At 42.5% G+C, this 18,571-nt stretch overlaps 1 long non-coding RNA gene across 2 annotated transcripts; it reads right to left on the reverse strand.

Moving 5' to 3' along the window:
• Window positions 1-504: 504 nt before the first annotated feature.
• Window positions 505-18,319, reverse strand: LOC128348724 (uncharacterized). 2 transcript variants are annotated; one of them, XR_008318280.1, is made up of 3 exons: window positions 18,184-18,319; window positions 5,415-5,528; window positions 505-3,264 (listed from the first exon to the last, which is right to left on the reverse strand). It is a non-coding gene; the product is annotated as an uncharacterized LOC128348724 (long non-coding RNA). The 2 variants fall into 2 exon arrangements; XR_008318279.1 differs by having other exon boundaries at window positions 505-3,316.
• Between the last annotated feature and the right edge of the window lie 252 nt (window positions 18,320-18,571).

Here is an 18,571-nt window from a genome sequence, read left to right on the forward strand (position 1 = left end):
TAACATAGTAACTAGCATATTCCAATCAGTTTTCTGTGGGAAGTATCATGGGAAAAGTCCAATTGTGTGTCAGTTTTTGAAATGTTATATATACTTTGTGGCCATATTCCCAAACTTTGTTCCACAACTGTGGTAGGCAGCTTTTTAAAAACACAATGAATGGAAGTGTTCTCAAGACATGAAAGCTAGAACGGTTAAATGTTATCCAGTCCTGAACTTTATCATCTGTGATGTTCACTTATCTGAACTTTACACAGGACCAAAGAGACATGACTTCAGTTGTGTTTTTGAATAGTGTCTTTAAGATTGGCCATGTCTTTCTGTACACAAAGCATCGTTCAGGGACAACCATCTTTTCTTCTGTGTTGTTTTTCTGATGAAGTTTGCTTTCTTGAGGTTGATATTTGTCCTGATTTTTTAGAGAATTTCAGATAACCAGTTTGGATTAATCCACTGGTCCCAGCACACAACACAAGTAAGTTATGTGCCTTTCTCTAATTTAAACAGGTCTTTATAGCATGTGTAGAGGGTAGTTTGGACAAACTGAAGTTAGGAAAAGGTGTTGGGAGGGGGGGGAATAAGGTTGTAGCACATATATCCCTATTGCATGATTTATTAAAAAAGGAATGTGTGAAGATGGGGAAATGATACATAATGCAACAGCTTCCCTTCTCAAAGACTTTATTATTAATATTGACAAATAAAAACTTGACTACACTAAACACTGTGCTACCCATCTGTTTAAGTGTGGGTGTGCAAAACAGAATCTCACTCTATTTGGTATGAACAGCATGAAAAGTTCTTACTATTTCGTTTGATTAAAATTGAGGTAAAAACAACAGCTTGTTTGACATAACAGGCTGGTCTGACTTTGGAATTTAGGCATACTTTCATCCAACACTGTTTCAAATCACCAAGCGACTGAAGTGTGAAAATGATATTCTTTAATTGTCCCAGTGGGCTAAAGGCGTGACCAGGAAGATCACGCATGCATGGATTCATGGAACATCAATAATACAGCCCTATTGAGATACGATATTGTACATACATACATACAAATGTCTTTATACCCGTACATGTTGTTATGTGAATTTCTATACATGTGTTTCTATACATGTGCTCATTTTAAAAGTGGGCCTAAATTGCACAATACAGATAGGATGTGTACTACCGTACGTGGGTTGAACATAAATGTGAATTATTGTACGTGCATACACACCGGTTGTTTTGAACATAATGTGTGAATAGGGTTCATGTGTGGAATGAATTACTAGTGGTTTATTGAGGCACAGGCACAAAGCTGGAAGCAACGGGATATATAATAACAGCCACAACAGACAGAAGGAACAAGTATATAGTCTGAGAATATTTCTTGACTCAAATGTCTCTCTGGTTTCTCAGTCTGAGGCAGTAGCCAGAGGAGCTTTTTATTAGCTGATACACCCACAATGGCCATTTCTGAGGAGAATCACCTAAAAGCAGTGGTACATGTGCTGGTAACCTCAGACTTGACTACTGCACTGTGCTGTCTGTGGGGCTGTCTTTGTATGTTGTCCATAAATTGAAGTTGGTACAAAATGCAGTCTCCAGGAGAACTCAGAGAGACCATATTGCACCTATTCAAAAGTATTGCACTGGCTTCTGCAATATTTCCAGGCAAAACATAAAGGAATATAAGGTCCTGGATGGCTTGGGCCCTGCCCCGGGATAGAGAGCACCTTCTGCTTCAAGACCCACATTGCTTATTAAGATCTGCTGAAGAGTTTGCCCTATGGTTGCCTGCAGCTCATCTGGTGGCAACTCAGGGTTCGGCCTTTTCTTTTGCCACCCTGAAAGTCTGGAATGAGCTCCCTGCTTCACCATCTCTAGCTGTTTTTAGAAGAGTTTTCAAGACATATTTATTTAATCAAATCTTTGGCCAGCTAGAAGTTGGTTGTACTGATGTTAATGTTATTTTAAACATTTTTAAACATTTACACATTTTAAACAACAATAACTCTTATTGTTTTAAACTAATTCTAACTTCAAATTTTTTGGGTTTAACTGTGGTTTTTAGTTATGTAAAGAGGTTTTTTATGTAACTGGTCTGCAACAGTTTTTTGTTTTAGGTTTTTTTAATGTAAACTGCCATGAGACACTTGTTTTTGGTAGTATAACAAGAAGTTCTGGAAAGAGCTAATCTGCCTACTTTCTAAAAATGTACTATATAAAAATAAATAATCAAGTCTTGAAGCAGATAATACATTTATTAATTCATCATGAATGAATGAACCATTAAGGCTGATAAAACAACATGGCAAATAAAGCCAATTCTTAGCAGAAGAATGCAAGACAATTCTTAGCAGAAAATCATTCTCAACACCAATAATCCTCTAGTAATTAAATGTTTTTACAAGTGTGATCCTCTACACTTTTTGTCTACCTTCCTTTACTTTATCCTGCCCTTCTACTTAAATTTTTCAAGTATAGTTATTCCTACCTCAAAATCCAGCAATGCAAGTTCCATGCTATCCAGAGCTATGACCAACCATCTAGCTGTAAAGGAGCCCTCAAGTGAAGATAGGGAGGAAACATACTGGTTAGGAAAGATGCATGGAAATCCTAAATAAATATATCTAAATAACAAGGAATCTGAAATAAAATGACACAGGGAAGAATGGAAAAGAGAGAAATTTAAGGTGTGTGTGTGTGTGTGTGTGTGTGTGTTAGAGAGAGAGAGAGAGAGAGAGAGAGAGAGAGAGAGAATTGAGAGGAGAAATAAATGAGGCAATGGTCTATTGAAGAAATGTTCCTAAGGCACTGACTGGGTGCCTTCTCGCTTGGACTTTTGTGTCTCTTGTCCTGGTTGGAGGCATTTCCAAAAGATTCCATTCTTTTGTTTGTCATCTTGCAACAGAGATTATGTGACTGGTTTCTTGAAATTTCCACTGAAGACCCTTATACCCCTTTTTTCCAAAAAGGTGCCATCTGTCCAGAGCCATGTCATCAGATCCTAGTTGCCAGTTCAGCATCTTGGCTTTATTCCCAGACATTGTTATAATGTTGTCAGATACATCTTCAGAAGCAGACCATCTCTTATCACCGATGTTCTCTAAGCATCAAAATGTTCAGCTAGGCCAGGTACATCTTGTTGTTCAGCACTCCTTGCTGCATCTTTGACAAAGGTCACACATACTTCCCAGCAATTCTCATTGTTCCAGCTTTGGTTCATCACTGCTGAACTTTGGTTAACCAAGTCTGCAACTCTTTCAGTAGCAACAGGAGCTGAACAGGAATTCCCAGAAGCAGATTATCACTTTTTAATTCTCTGATTAATCTTTAGTAAGCAAAAAATGAAGAAAGAATAATCCACAAAATAAACAAGTGAACAAGGACAAATAGGCAGAATGTACTGCCTCTTCCCAAGGTCATTAATAAAAGCAGTAGGTTGGGCAAGCTATCAGATAGGAAAGAGAGTCACTACATAACAATCAGGTTTGCTTCATAGGCTATGTATGCTTTAGAGGTGTGTAGACCTGGTTCTGGGCCCGCTCTATTACAGACCCAGTTTAACGGTTCAAAGAGCTATGCTTGTAAAGGGGAATCCAGTTAAGATTCCCATTTACAAGCAAAGTGGAATCCTGCCTTTAAAAGGATTCTAAGGGTGCCGGGTGGGGGGGCAGTGAAAGGACACCTTACTAGTGGTGATGGTGGCACCTCTAAACCCCAGCACTCCACCCCCCAGCAGAATGGTCCATGTGAGGGTGGGGGTGCTGGGGAGGTGCCAGTAAGGTGCCCTCTTGCTGCCCCCCTGGCCACCCTTAGAAGACCACGATACACATATATGGGGGGGGTTAAAAAGTGGGTTCTTCATACATGTTAGGGTTAAAGTGGATCCTAGATCTGCAAAGGTTGAAGACTGTGATTCTAAGTGGTGACCATTTGGTTTCCAGTCATCACAATCCTCCCATAGTAGTGGTCCATGTATTGTTTTTTGTGAGCAGCATCCAGACTAAAGTTAGTAATTACTAAGTCCTGTTGAAACTAATGGGACTTATGTTAATCATGACTAACTTGTCTAATTCATTTCAATGGTGCTTAGTCATGACAAATTAGTCTGGATGATGCCTTTAGGGATTTATTATCCAACTAAATTTATTTATCAGTAGAGAGGTAATGACAAATATCAAAATGTTATTTTAAACTTAATTATTTCACAGTACAATCTTTTAGTGCTAAATCAGATTTAATCATACTGTACTAAAGCATGTAATTCACACTTCCCACCCATACAACTGCAAATATTTAAACCAAAATGCTTCTTTATTTCAATGACTACAGGATTAAATTTCAGTGAGACTAAATAAACACCATCACCTTTCCCCATTACTTTTCCTTTATTCACTTTCCAATTACTCATCAGCACATGTCCTACAATATGTATATTTTGAAATCCTTTCCTTGTCTTTCTAATTAGCTGGCACCATGGAAAATATGTGCAGGAGGAAAGGGGGAACAACAGAACTGACAGCTACATCAGAAACGTACAATTTAACACAGTTCTCCATTATTTGCAAGGGGAAAATAAAATCAATATTAAAGGTAAATGATGATTTAAGTTTAATTTTTTTTGACACGCTACCAGCTGCACTTCACATCACGAAACCTTTCTACTAATTAGATTGCATACATTTGAGTGACATGTTGTTCACATTTCTTTTCCTTAGCTCTAGAAAACCTCTGAAAAACACAAGTTATTTCTAGCATCCTCAACTCTCAAGTATTCCCACCCCATTCCTGAAGTATCCTACACTTTCAAGTATTCTCCCCATAGTAGTTTTTTTAAAACCTAAAATTCTAAAAATCAGCTCAATACTCATTTTATGAAGCTTGTCTGTTTCATTTCAAAAATGTTGGTTTATATCCCATTATATATTTGATCACCTAATGATTCAGCCTGAGAAATAAAAAAGGACCTCCTATTATGCTTTTTCACAAGGTTGTAACCAGGCTCAATCCACAATCTGTCTAACCTACTGGACTTGCACTGACTGACTGACTAAAGGACTGACTGACTGGACTTGCTTCTTTCTTTCTTAGTGAGGCTGTTCACATGAGCGTGCAAAACCAGGCTAAGGGAGCCTGATCCCGGAGGCTACATAGCAGCAAACCTGCCTATGAAGCCTCCCTCTTAAATCATTTTTTTTATTCTGAGGTTTTTTTATTGCGAGTCTGGCATACTTGGGAGTGGGGGAGGGGATCCCATTAATGCCCCGCGCAAGTTATTGCAGCTCTGGAGGGTGGGGGTGACACGTTGCAGCATGTCCCAGCACCCCGACCCCTGGAGCTGCAGGGGAAGTTGCCGCTCATCTGGGCGGGCAATCTGCTTGCCCAGGCTAGGACTGGAGATTGTGGGGAAGGTAAGCTAAACCCACCTTTCCCGCAGACCACCTGGAGCTCTTTTCACCAATTGTTAGAAGAGCTCCTCTTCCTTCCTTCCTTCCTTCCTTCTTCAAAAGGGATGTACTGTACTGTGGAAACTTGCTTTACTGAAGAAGGAATAAATCAACATTATTTAATAATAGCACAGGTATTTAAATTTGAATATAGTCAAATTAGTTCATTGACATGTAGCCAGGATAGCACTCCTAGCTACAGGATAGTCTAGCAGATAGTGCAAATAAATTATCTTGGATGTTGCTTGGAATATGAGTCACTGAATGTTCCAGAATCTTTCTTGTGTAACTTATACAGCCACTTTGTCTCAGTAGTCCTATTGCTTTGTATCTTCTTTGAGCGAAGGATAATAATCTCCTGGAACCATATTTTAGCATTTTAATTAGACCCAAAACATGCACTAAACATACCCTCAATAAAAGGGCACACTGTAATAAAGTCAGTACAACATGCTTCTGTAACCTAGCAAGGTCACCACTACCTGAGAGGAATTGGCAACAAGATAATTGGCAAGCTGCCAGAATAACCAGCAACATCATCATGTCCCATTCTTGGAGGATGCTGCCTGTAGCTGTTGAATGGGAAAGTATTGCAAGTGAGGATGCAGCTGTTCTCTCCTTGCCCCATCCGCAGAAAAATATGGTTTTAATTATACTATGGCCCCATTCAGTTTTGACATAGCGTCAAAGCTCAGTTAAACAAAACTGTGGTTAATTTCTGAACTCAAGAATCATGATGCAAATTATTGAGGAACTCCAGTTTTGTTACCTCTGGCTGCTGGCCAGAATCTCCATTCTGCTCATGTTGCCAGACTGTGTGCATTGTGTTAGTCACTCAGCAACCATTGGTCACGATATGAGAGAACATGCTCTGTGTGATCATGTCTTCTCGGCATCGATCAGACACCCTTGGCAGGGAAAAGACATATTAACTCTTTCCTGACACTTTTCAGCAGTGTCAGCACTGGATTGTGAGTAGCCAGTGGATGATATCAGAGTCTGAAGTCAGGAGCAGAGGAACAGACCAGGAGAACAGACTGGTGAAGTAACCAGCCACGAAGCAGGAGCAGTGGAACAGACCAGGAACTGAGGTCAAGAAGGAACCCAAAAGTCAATGCCAAAGTGAAGGGTCAAGGCAAATCAGACAAACAAGAAGCAGGAGTAAAGATCAGAACCCAAACCAAGTCATGTCAAGCAGTTTCAAGAAACACACCCAGAGCAAGAAGATTTTGACACTAAGGCAAACCTTGAGCCCAGGCAGGAAGGCTTTATATTGTACCTGACCTGGAAGAAGCCAAAAAACTGCCTGGCTGAGTGGAGTCAGTCCATGGCCTGAGAATGCCTGGCAAAGCTGCTGTAGTTTGTCTGGCTGCCACAAGGGGCAGCATTGTGTTGGTTCTTTAATTACCAGTCTTAAATACAAGCAATCTTAAATACATTCCTGACAAACAGTGGATCACTGCCTACCTTCTGCCCACCACAGCTGGTGGCAGGAATGTGGAGAAACCAGCTATGGAAATTATTCTAGGTTTCTTCTTGGGAGAAACCCTGGAATTCCCAACTCTAGCTGTAGTGTATTGTTTAGCACTTTGATACTTTTGCAATTGGATATAAGTTTTGTAGTCTCCATTATAAAATATTTAACATTAAAGATTTCTGAATTGTTAAGGGTTGTTAAAATTAAAAAAGGCATTGGACTTTTCTATTACATGGCCAAGTGCAATGTTAACATATTCTGTGTATAATCCACAAGGAAAATTTCCTTTGTGGGTTTCATTGAAATGAATGTGAGCTACAGATTATCAGTACTTCATTCCTTATTCCACTGCTCCCATTAGTTTCAACTGGGACTGCACAGGATAACTTTCTGGTCATTTGTGCCCTATGATTACAATTGGAATGTCATTTTATTTGGTAGCCAAGCTCCCCAAAACCATGTCATACGTTGGTGAGTTTGTGCAATTTAATATTTTTCTACCTGGTCCTTTTTCAGTCTTCATGGCTATCCATGATTAAACACCAAATCAGATTAATTTAAATTTACAATATGCTACAACAATGAATAAAAAGTTACAAATCACCAATGTTGAAGGCGTCTACACTCATGTGGAACTTAGAACACATGGGATTAAACATAAGAAACATAAGAACAGCCCTGCTGGATCAGGCCCAAGGCCCATCTAGCCCAGCATCCTGTTTTGCACAGTGGCCCACCAGATGCCACTGGAAGCCTACAGGCAGGAGTTGAGCGCGTGCCCTCTCAACTGCCATTACTCCCCTGCAACTGGTACTCAGAGGCCTTTGAGGCTGGAGGTGGCCCACAGCCCTCCGACTAGTAGCCATTGATGGACCTCTCCTCCATGAAGTCATCCAAACCCCTCTTAAAGCCATCCAGGTTGTTGGCTGTCACCACATCCTGTGGCAGAGAGTTCCACAAATGGATCACGCGTTGTGTGAAAAAGTACTTCCGCTTGTTGGTCCTAGACCTCCTGGCAATCAATTTCATGGAGTGACCCCTGGTTCTAGTGTTGTGTGAGAGGGAAAAGAATTTCTCTCTCTCCACTTTCTCCACACCATGCATGATTTTATAGACCTCTATCATGTCTCCTCACAGTCGTCTTTGTTCTAAACTAAAAAGCCCCAGGTGTTGTAGTCTTGCCTCATAAGAATGGTGCTTTAGGCCCCTGATCATCTTGGTTGCCCTCTTCTGTACCTTCTCCAGTTCAACAATGGCCTTTTTAAGATGTGGTGACCAGAATTGTACGCAGTACTCCAAGTGTGGTCACACCATAGTTTTGTATAAGGGCATTATAATGTTAGCCGTTTTATTTTCAATCCCCTTTCTAATGATCCCTAGCATGAAATTGGCCTTTTTCACAGGTGCCGCACATTGAGTTGACACTTTCAACGAGCTGTCCACCACAACCCCAAGATCCCTCTCCTGGTCCGTCACCGACAGCTCGGATCCCATGAGCATATACTTGAAGTTGGGGTTTTTCGCCCCAATGTGCATCACTTTACACTTGCTAACACTGAACCGCGTTTGCCATTTTGTCACCCACTCCCCCAGTTTGGAGAGATCCTTTTGGAACTGCTCACAATCCATTTTGGATTATACTACCTGGACGAGTTTGGTATCATCTGCAAATTTGGCCACATCCCTGCTTACCCCTGCTTCTAGATCATTTATGAATAAATTAAAAGGCACCGGTCCCAGTACAGATCCCTGGGGGACCCCACTTTTTACTTCCCTCCATTGTGAAAACTCTCCATTTATACCTACCCTCTGTTTCCTGTCTTTCAACCAGTTAGCAATCCACACATGTACTTGTCCCTTTATTCCATGACAGCTAAGTTTCCTCAGGAGTCTTTGATGAGGAACTTCGTCAAAAGCTTTTTGGAAGTCCAGGTAGACTATGTCAACTGGATCACCTTGATCCGCACACTCGTTGACACTCTCAAAGAAGTCGAAAAGTTTGGTGAGGCAAGATTTACCTTTGCGGAAGCCATGCTGGCTCACTCCCAGCAGGGCCTGTTCTTCTAGGTGCTTTACAAATTTATCCTTGAGGATGCTTTCCATCAATTTGCCTGGAATGGACATTAGGCTAACCGGCCTGTAATTTCCCGGATCACCCCTGGATCCCTTCTTGAAAATCGGTGTTACATTTGCTACTCTCCAGTTCTCTGGTACAGAGCCCGATTTCAGGGATAAGTTAAATATTTTAGCAAGGAGGTTGGCAATTTCATATTTGAGTTCTTTGAGGACTCTTGGATGGATGCCATCCGGCCCTGGTGCTTTGTTAGCTTTCAGTTTTTCCAAACAGTTTAGAACATCATCCCTTGTTACTTCTATCTGACTCAGCTCTCTAGCCTCCATCCCTAAAAAGCCTGGTTCAGGAACAGGTATATGCTCAGTATCCTCTGCTGTGAAGACAGATACAAAGAACTCATTCAGCTTCTCTGCAACCTCCATATCCTCCTTAATAATCCCTTTCACTCCCTCATTGTCTAATGGCCCAACTGTCTCCCTGGCAGGTTTCCTGCTTCTGATGTACTTAAAGAAGTTTTTGTTATTCCCCTTGATACTTTTGGCTAAATGTTCTTTAAACTCTCCTTTTGCCTCCCTTATTATCACCTTGCATTTCTTTTGCCTGAGTTTGTGTTCCTTTCTGTTCTCTTCATTTGGACAGGCCTTCCAATTTCGGAAGGAAGTCTTCTTCCCTTTTATGGCTTCCTTGACGGTAGCTGTTAGCCATGCTGGCATCCTCCTGGACTTAGTGGTACCTTTCCTCCTTTTGGGTATACAATCTAACTGGGCTTCTAGTATTGTGGTTTTGAGTAAACTCCATGCACTCTGGAGCGAAGTGACTCTCCTGGTTTTTCCCCTCAGCTTTCTTTTCACCATACTCCTCATTTTGGAGAAGTTTCCTCTTCTGAAATTCAAAATGTCTATGTTAGACATCCTTGGTGATTCTATCCCCGCATGTATGCTGAATTTGATGGCACTGTGGTCACTGTTCCCTAAAGGGTCGATGACACTGACGTCACACACCAGGTCCTGGGTGTCACTCAGAATTAGATCCAAGGTCACCTGCTCTCTGGTTGGTTCCATGACCAACTGTTCTAGGGCACAGTCATTTAGCATATCTAGAAATTTGACCTCTTTCTCCTGACTCGAATGTGAATTTACCCCGTCTATGTGTGGGTAATTGAAATCACCCATAATTACAGCCCTGCCTCTCCTTGACACCTCCCTGATTTCCTCCTGCAACTCCCAGTCACTGTCGGCATTATGAACCGGTGGGCGATAGCACGTCTTCAGTAGCACGTTCCCTTTCCGGCCTTGTATAGTCACCCACAGGGTTTCTGTGGAGGACTCCAGTCCACCTAGCTTTTCTAGCTTGTTAGATTCTATCCCTTCTTTAACATACAGTGCTACCCCTCCTCCAAGGCGCCCCTCCCTGTCCTTTCTATAGAGTTTATACCCAGGGATAACAGTGTTCCACCAGTTCTCACTGTTCACCATGTTTCTGTTATGCCCACTATATCTATTTTTGCGTTAGCAACCAAGCACTCCAGCTCACCCATCTTGGCTCGGAGGCTTCTGGCATTGGCATATAAGCACCTATATGATTAATCTCTCCCCTGATGTATGCTATTCTTTTGACTCTTTGACCTGCTGGCATAGGCTCCCGTCTGCTCTTTATGCGGTTCTGCTCTGTCCCCTTCTGTTTTATCTGAATTCTTTGCAGCCTCACACTTTAAAGGGTGGCTTTTGCCAAATGGGATACTGCCCAGCTCCCATCGGCTGTTCACCAGGTGTCATTTTAAAAGCTGCTCTGCAACCTTTTTGATTTTAAGCGCCAGCAGTCTGGTTCCATCTTGGTTCAAGTGCAGCCCATCCCTTTTGTACAGGCCTTGCTTGCCCCAAAATGTGTCCCAGTGCCTAACAAATCTAAACCCCTCCTCCCAGCACCAACGTCTCATCCATGCATTGAAACCCCTCAGTTCTGCCTGTCTCACTGTACTTGCGCGTGGAACAGGTAGCATTTCTGAGAATGCTACCTTGGGGGTCCTGGACTTCAAAATGCCACCTATCAGCCTAAATTTGGCTTCCAGGACCTCCTGACAGCATTTCCCCACATCATTGGTGCCGACGTGCACCATGACAGCTGTCTCCTCCCCAGCACTGCCTAGGAGCCTGTCTAGATGCTGCGTAATGTCCGCAACCTTCGCACCAGGCAGGCAAGTCACCATGCGGTCAACACGCCGGTCACAAACCCATCTCTCTATCCCTCTAATGATCAAATCACCAACTACAAGGAGGCCCCCACCCCCTAGAGGAGTATCCCTGTGCGAGAGGATATGAGCTCATCATCCACAGAAGGGGTCCCTTCTAAAGGAGCATTTTCTGCTTCCTCAGACCGATGTCCACCTTGCCCAAGACCTTCATTCTCCCTGACAGCAGAGGAGCTACCAGCCCTGGAGTGGGATGCCTCTATCACATCCCTGAAGGTCTCGTCCTCATGCCTCTCTGTCTCTCTGAGCTTCTCCAGATCCGCCACCTTGGTCTCAAGTGAACGGATTTGTTCCTTGAGAGCCAGGAGCTCCTTGCACCGAGCACACACCCATGACTTCTGCCCATGGGGCAAATAGTCATACATGTGGCACTCTGTGCAATACGCTGGGAAGTGCCCCTTCCCCTGCTGACCTTCTACCTTCATACTGTTTTTGTTGGCTGTTTACAGTATGTAGGGAGCTTATTGTCCATTTATTAGATAGTTTATTAGGATAGGTCTCAGCTGTAATGGTCAACTATTTAACTGTCCAAACAGCCTTTCCCAAGAATATGAGGGAAATGAGGGAGGGATATGTACTTACGTTCTCTTCTCCACTAGGCTCCTTGTGATCACAGGGGCTTGTTCCAGGCTCCCCCGCACACTTCCTGCTAAACTCCTGCAAAACTCCTACATCCTGTTTGCTATCCCTGTCCACTATGCTCTGTTCGCTATGCTCTCGGGCCTTCACCTCATATGTAGAGTAGCCTTCCAACTGTCACACAGGATGCCAGTCAAAGGAAAGGAATGTGGGGCCTCTCCCAGTCCTAGCTGACTCCACCCCCTCCAGGCAGCCACTAAGTAAACACTGGAGTTAGGTAAGAACTCCTAAGAACTCCTAGCCCTGTGATATCTTAACCCCAACAAGTAACCCTAACAAGTAACACACACACACACACACACACACACAGAGAGAGAGAGAGAGAGAGAGAGAGACTAAGACCTACCCCTTAAAGAGAAACAGCCCCTGCAAAACTCCCGTCTTCCTGTTAGTTTGTTTGAAGGGGATTAAACTTCATCCCATAGTGCAGGTAAAATAAAACAACCTGCAACACAGGATAAGATGAAATTCAGTACAAGATCAGTTCAGAATCCCTAAATATCAATCACTAAAACTTCAATGGCAGGCCAATTGCAATAAAACATTTTCCCCGGATCTTTCTAGGGAATGATCATCTGAAACTACTTCATGTACTGTTGCATATGAATTTGGAAACCTCAAGGTTTACATTAACCAGGTTCTTCAGCCGAACAACTGTTCTTATGTTCCAGAATGTCAGTCCAAGTCTGTTCTAAATGTATTCTTTGTCAGAACACATATGAATTAAATATCGTATGCCCCGCACATTTGTACTCAATATATTTGCAAAACATAGTCATGTCTTGTCTCCGCCCTCTTTTTGCTGTTAATTAGGACACACTTTAATAGGGCAAATTCTTAATCCATATGATCATCATAAACCATCTGATCATTCTTTGTGTCTGTTTTCCCCTCCTCATCAGTTTTCTTCACCTTCCAAATCTCATTATAGCTCTGATCTTCCATGGCTCACCGTTCATTTTCTATTGATGCTTCCTGTTTCATTTAATGACACACAGTATGTATTAGGGCAATGCATAACTCCCAACCATGCTCAGTTTTGTTGAATGGAATATTAATCTACAGTGACATACTTCCATAGCAATTCATATAGAAGTGGGGTTGGGCTCAAAGACATGTCATTGGGCATGCAATCTGATCATCTATTCCTCATCTATCTGGACATTGCCTTCAGATAGGTACTGATAAGGCTCCATTACATAATCGGCAATAATTACATACATAATACTGTATGTTTAATAGGACGCTGGCTCATCTGGAGAAGGAAAAGGGTTACTTGGAACCTTTCTCCCAGCATCCTCGGAGAGACCAAAAAGAGGGTAAAGAGGCTGCTGAGGTAAAGAAGAGACTCTCTTGAACTTGGCTAAGGCAGACTTCATAAGCATAATCAGTAACTTCACAAGTCACTCTAGCCACTATACCTCTATTTGAAGAATACACAAAGACTTAAGTCCTCTTCACACGTTATGTTCAACACTTGTCCAATCTGCGTTTAGAATACACAGGTACAGATTTGTGTGCAGGTACAATTATTCATATGTAATGTTGAACATGAGTACAGCAGTTTTCCATCTGAACAATGTAGTACCACGTGTTTGGATTTGAAACAAACATACAGTCATACATGTACATGTACAGACATCTGAACATAGATACAACACAAGGGAAGCTCAGGAAAGAAAAGTGCAATAAGCATGATGACTGGCATTTCCATGAGCAGCAATCTTGTGGGATTAAAACCAGTGTGTTAAATGTGCAAGTTGTAAGCGTGAGCGCCAAAGTAGCTAATTCTTTGTTTAGTTTGTTTTGATTCCTTTTGAGAAGCCCAAAAGCTCCTCAAGCTGCCAAAAGGGTAAATAAATTTAGAGGTATCACTTAAGGGCTTAGATTAGATTTAGTATAGGGGATATTGGGGTAGATTTTATTATTCACAACATCAGTCTTAACAGTTGTTGGAAGTTAAAGGACTTTGCGCTGTCTCTTTGTCTCAGACAGTGGAGGACAGACTAGTAAGTCAGAGGGCTAGAAGGTCAAGACATTGGTCATCACTTCTCCACTGCTCTGATGTTATCCCTTTGATATGTAGATTGCTAATCTCAGGGATCAACTTCCTCTCTCTCTCTCTCTCTTCCCTACCTGCTCTTCTACCTTGCAACATGGCAAGCCTCTCTCCCTGCACCATATGTGCAGAGAAGATGCAGAATCCATCTGCATCCAGCCAGATAGATAGATTAGAGATCCTAACTCCTCACTTTCCTATCTTTGAATGGAGTTCCCTAATAAATGCCTTTTATGTTGATTTGAAACTGTGAATTGGCTCCAAGTTACTTTACTCTCAGCACACACGCATGCCTAACTAAATTTCTGCTGTGTTGTGCCTCTGTGCACTCTGCTATAATGAGAAAGGATTCTCTCACCACAGAGAATTTCCAACAACAGTAGCTTTTCATGCCCCATGTATTCTGTGCTTCTTAGAATGTTATAGTTTGCTCATGCTTATCTTTTGAGGTATCTTTTGCCACACAATGTTATATGCCTTAAATCTTTGAATAAAACTTTTAAGCTGTAAAAGGTGTGATCACTGAGTTTGGGGTTTGATCATACAAAAAAGCCTAAATTGGCATTAAAAAAACCTGTTTTTTCAATTGGATCCTTCAAAGTTGCAAGGTCTTTCTTAATTAGCTTTAGAGTGTGTGACTGGGCCTGAAAATGCTAGTATTTTGCTACCACAGAGAAGTGAAGTGGTTTCTAAATGCGGTCCTTTTGCACCCAGTCATGCTGAGTAGCATCTTAGGATTAGCCCACTGATTCCAGTATAAGTAGTTCTGAAGAATCTGTTGCCAAGAAAGGCATTTACTGACAAGAAAGGTCAGTGTATCTTCAAAGGAGAATACTAACTGGTGCTGATGCTGTTTCTCTCATGCAGGTGAAGCTACTCAGCTGTTAATTCATAGAGACAGAGCATCTTAAGGCAGAATCACTGGAGGATGTTTTGGCTTGTCATGTTGTAGTTTCAATAGCTGCTCGAGGTCATGGTTGCAAGTGTATGGGAGAGACGGAATCTGAAATCTACTCTCTGTGCATTTATCCATGGTTATCAATTCTCTTGTGGACTGAGTGATTCCATCAATAAAGTGGGGGGGGGGGAAGCATTGAAACAAAATTGATGCCCTTGCCTTATGCAAAAACCAACCCACACAATCTTATTTTAAAAGGTCATTGTAATGACCTTGTTGGACAGCATTTGACCAGATCTTGGGGATGGGGAGATTTTGAAACTGGGATAATGTTGATGTGGGATGAAACTGCATCATGGACTTTCCCTCATGTCGTATTGAGCTTCTGACATCACACAAGCAGTACAGGAAAAAGCCATACTGCAGAGACTTCAACACAGTGGCTGACATCCCAACAAACAAAGTACGAATGCTACAGGAGAAACACCAGTGAAGCACCAGTGCTTCGAAAAGGTTCCAGACTAATGCTGCACCAGAGATTGTGGGCGTGTGGGTGTGAATTTTGATGACTTCCTCTTACCCCAGAAGTACTCTGTGCCACCTGAAAATATGTCCCTGAGGCACAGGGGTGGCATGCTTCTAGGGGAAGCATGCCACCTTTCATCCTGTTACATGAGCAATGGAGCAGAATAAGTGGAATCCTTCAGAAACACTAGTACTTCTGTTGTAGCACTGGTGCTTCATTAGTCTGCATGTCAGCCAGTTAAAACAATTTCAGAATTGAGCTTCTATCTATCTTTCTATGTATCTATTGATCTATCTATCTATCATATTTTTATACTGCCTGGTATGTAAATCTCTAGGCAGTGTACAAATCCCAACATTAAAAACCACATGTTAAAATACATAAAACATGATAAAACCAATATAAAACAAATTATTAAAATTGTTAACATTCTAATTTTAGCCTGCGTGGTGTAGTGGTTAGAGTGCTGGACTAGGACCAGGTAGACCCAAGTTCAAATCCCATTCAGCTATGATGCTTGCTAGGTGGCTCTGGGCCAGTCACTTCTCTCTCAGCCTAACCTACTTTACAGGGTTGTTGTGAGGAGAAACCTAAGTATGTAGTACACCGCTCTGGGCTCCTTGGAGGAAGAGCAGGATATAAAATGTACATAAATAAAATGTAAAAATAAATAATTAAAAGCTTGCAAGAACAGGAAAGTCTTGAGGGTCTTCCTGAAAACAAGCAGAGACAAAGATGTTCTTATTTCAGCAGGGAGCATATTCCAAAGCCCTGGGCAGCCACAGAGAAACCTAGTCATGAGTCACCACCAGACGGGCTGGTGCCAACCGTAACTGGATCTCTCCAGAAGATCATAAAAGGAGGGAGGGCTCATGACAATCGAGTCACTCTCTTAAATAGTGTAGTCCCAAGCCATTAAGGGCTTTATAGGTAATAACCAGCACTTTGTATTTCACGCAGAAACATATTGGCAAGCAGTGTAGTTCTTTCAAAACTGGTATTATATATCCTTGTGATGTCCCATAGACCAATCTGGTTGCCGCATTCTGTACGAATTGTAGTTTCTGGACAACATACAAAGGCAGCCCCATATAGAGCGCATTACAGCAGCCAAGTCTGAAGGTTACCAGCATATGTACCATGGCATATGTACCACAAACAAAATTGTTTGAAGGTCATTCACCTCTAGAAATGCGCGTAGCTGACGTATCAGCTTCAGCTGATAATAAGCGCTACTGGCTACCACCTCAACCTGAGAAACCAGAGAGAGCTTTGGGTCCAGGAGCACTCCCAAGCTACAACCTGATCTTTCAGGGGGACTGTAACCCCATCCAGAACAGGCAGATCTAAACCATATCTCGGGTTCCGACCCCCCACAGTCAGTACTTCCATCTCAATTGGATTAAACTTTAGTGTGTTATCCCTCATCCAGCCCATTACCACCTCCACTCAGACATTTAGGGAAGATATGCCATTTCCTGATTAGGTCAATATGGAGAAGTAAATCTGGGTGTCATCAGCATATTGATAACACCCAGCATCAAACTTCCTGATGATCTCTTTCAGCGGTTTCATGTAGATATTAAAGAGCATTGGAGCCAGTATGGAGCCTTGTGGAACTCTATACTTCAGTTCTTGCTTTGCAGAGCAACAGTCTTCAAGCAACACCATCTGGAATCTACCAGAGAGGTAGGAGCGGAACCACTGTAAAACAGTTAATGATATCTATAGCCTGATGAATTGTGGAGAGCAACATACTGAGATCAGAGAAGCCATCAATGTACCCTTTCTGGCTATTTCAAAGAACAGAAGTATTTCACATTGAATCTTCACTGTGTAAGTAATAACACTGAAAAAACCTGGGATCAAACAATGTACACCTTTTTAGGAGGAATATGACAATGGGTACAGCAACCAGCCTCAGAATTGATAATGAAGACAATGAAGTGGTGGATAGCTTCTGCCCTTTAAGATTGACCATCAAGAGCAGGGGCGTAGCAAGGTTGGAGTGGGCCCAGAGACAAGATTTTAAAATGGCCCCCCCCCCCAAAGTCCAGGGCCTCCGCACACCCCAGGCCCCCAAGGATTTAAGTCTGATATTCCAAAATAAGTATGCTGCCTGCAAATACATTTCACTGAATACACACACACACGTCACAATATATAGTGATATACATTGAGTACTATACATTTGTATTACTTTCAATGCCTAGAACACACTAGAAAGATGAATTATTAAAATGGGCCCCTCGCTGCAGATTAGCAAAGGAGACTTTCAACCATGCAGGGTGAGCCTATGTTTGTTTTCTCAGAATTCTGAACAAATACAGTCAAGTTTGATTGCAGGAGGTTTTTCACAGGAGGCTTTTAAAGCCCTTTAAGACACATCTCCTCTGGAATGGAGGTGCTGCATTCACATGTTGGCCAGATTGACCCTGAAGTCCCTGCAAGTTATTGGGGAGCAGTTCACACACAAGAAAAATAAAATAAAAGCACCACACATGCTTCACAGTTCTCACTCAGACCTTCTGGGTTGCAAAACAACTTGAACATAAGTGCATTTATAAATGAATGAATGAATAAATAAAATTAATAAAATACTGTTCCAGAAGTTTTTGCAATTTTCTGCCATGAAACAAGCCACTTATAGGACTTTTTAGATAGTTTTTTTAAGTCAGCAAATTTTCCAAGCTGTTTCAAAATAAATTTTCAGAGACTTCTCGGTCCCTCCTCCCCCACCCCCATATCCAAGCCCTATGGCAAGCAGATCCCTATAAAAGGGGGGGGGGGCGGGAAAGGTAACCACAAAAAGGAGTTCACACTCTACCTGGCAGCAGGGGGTCTTCTGCTGCAGAGAACAGTGGAGGCCTCTCTGGCTGCCGCCTCCTTCCTGGCTTGCTTGGGCCCTACTGGAGTTCAGGCTTCACAGAGGCCTACACGGAGGCCTCCGTGGAAGCCCCGCCCACCCGCCGATCAGCTGAGAGGCGGGAGAAAAGGAGCTCTTTGCAGCTTGTCTGCTGCCTCGATTGCCGGCCAGGAGAACAAGCTGGAGAGACGGCGAACAGGGCAAGTGGCTAAGGGGCCTTGGGGCTGGGCAGGGGGCAATGGGGAGTCACATGAGGTGCCTCTGGGGTGCCCCTCCAGGCAGTGGGGCCCCCAGACAACTGTCTCCCCTTGCCCTATCATTGTTACGCGCCTGATCAAGAGTAAATAAT

The sequence above is a fragment of the Hemicordylus capensis genome, chromosome 3, assembly GCF_027244095.1.
Source record: "Hemicordylus capensis ecotype Gifberg chromosome 3, rHemCap1.1.pri, whole genome shotgun sequence".
Taxonomy (NCBI): Eukaryota; Metazoa; Chordata; class Lepidosauria; order Squamata; family Cordylidae; genus Hemicordylus; species Hemicordylus capensis.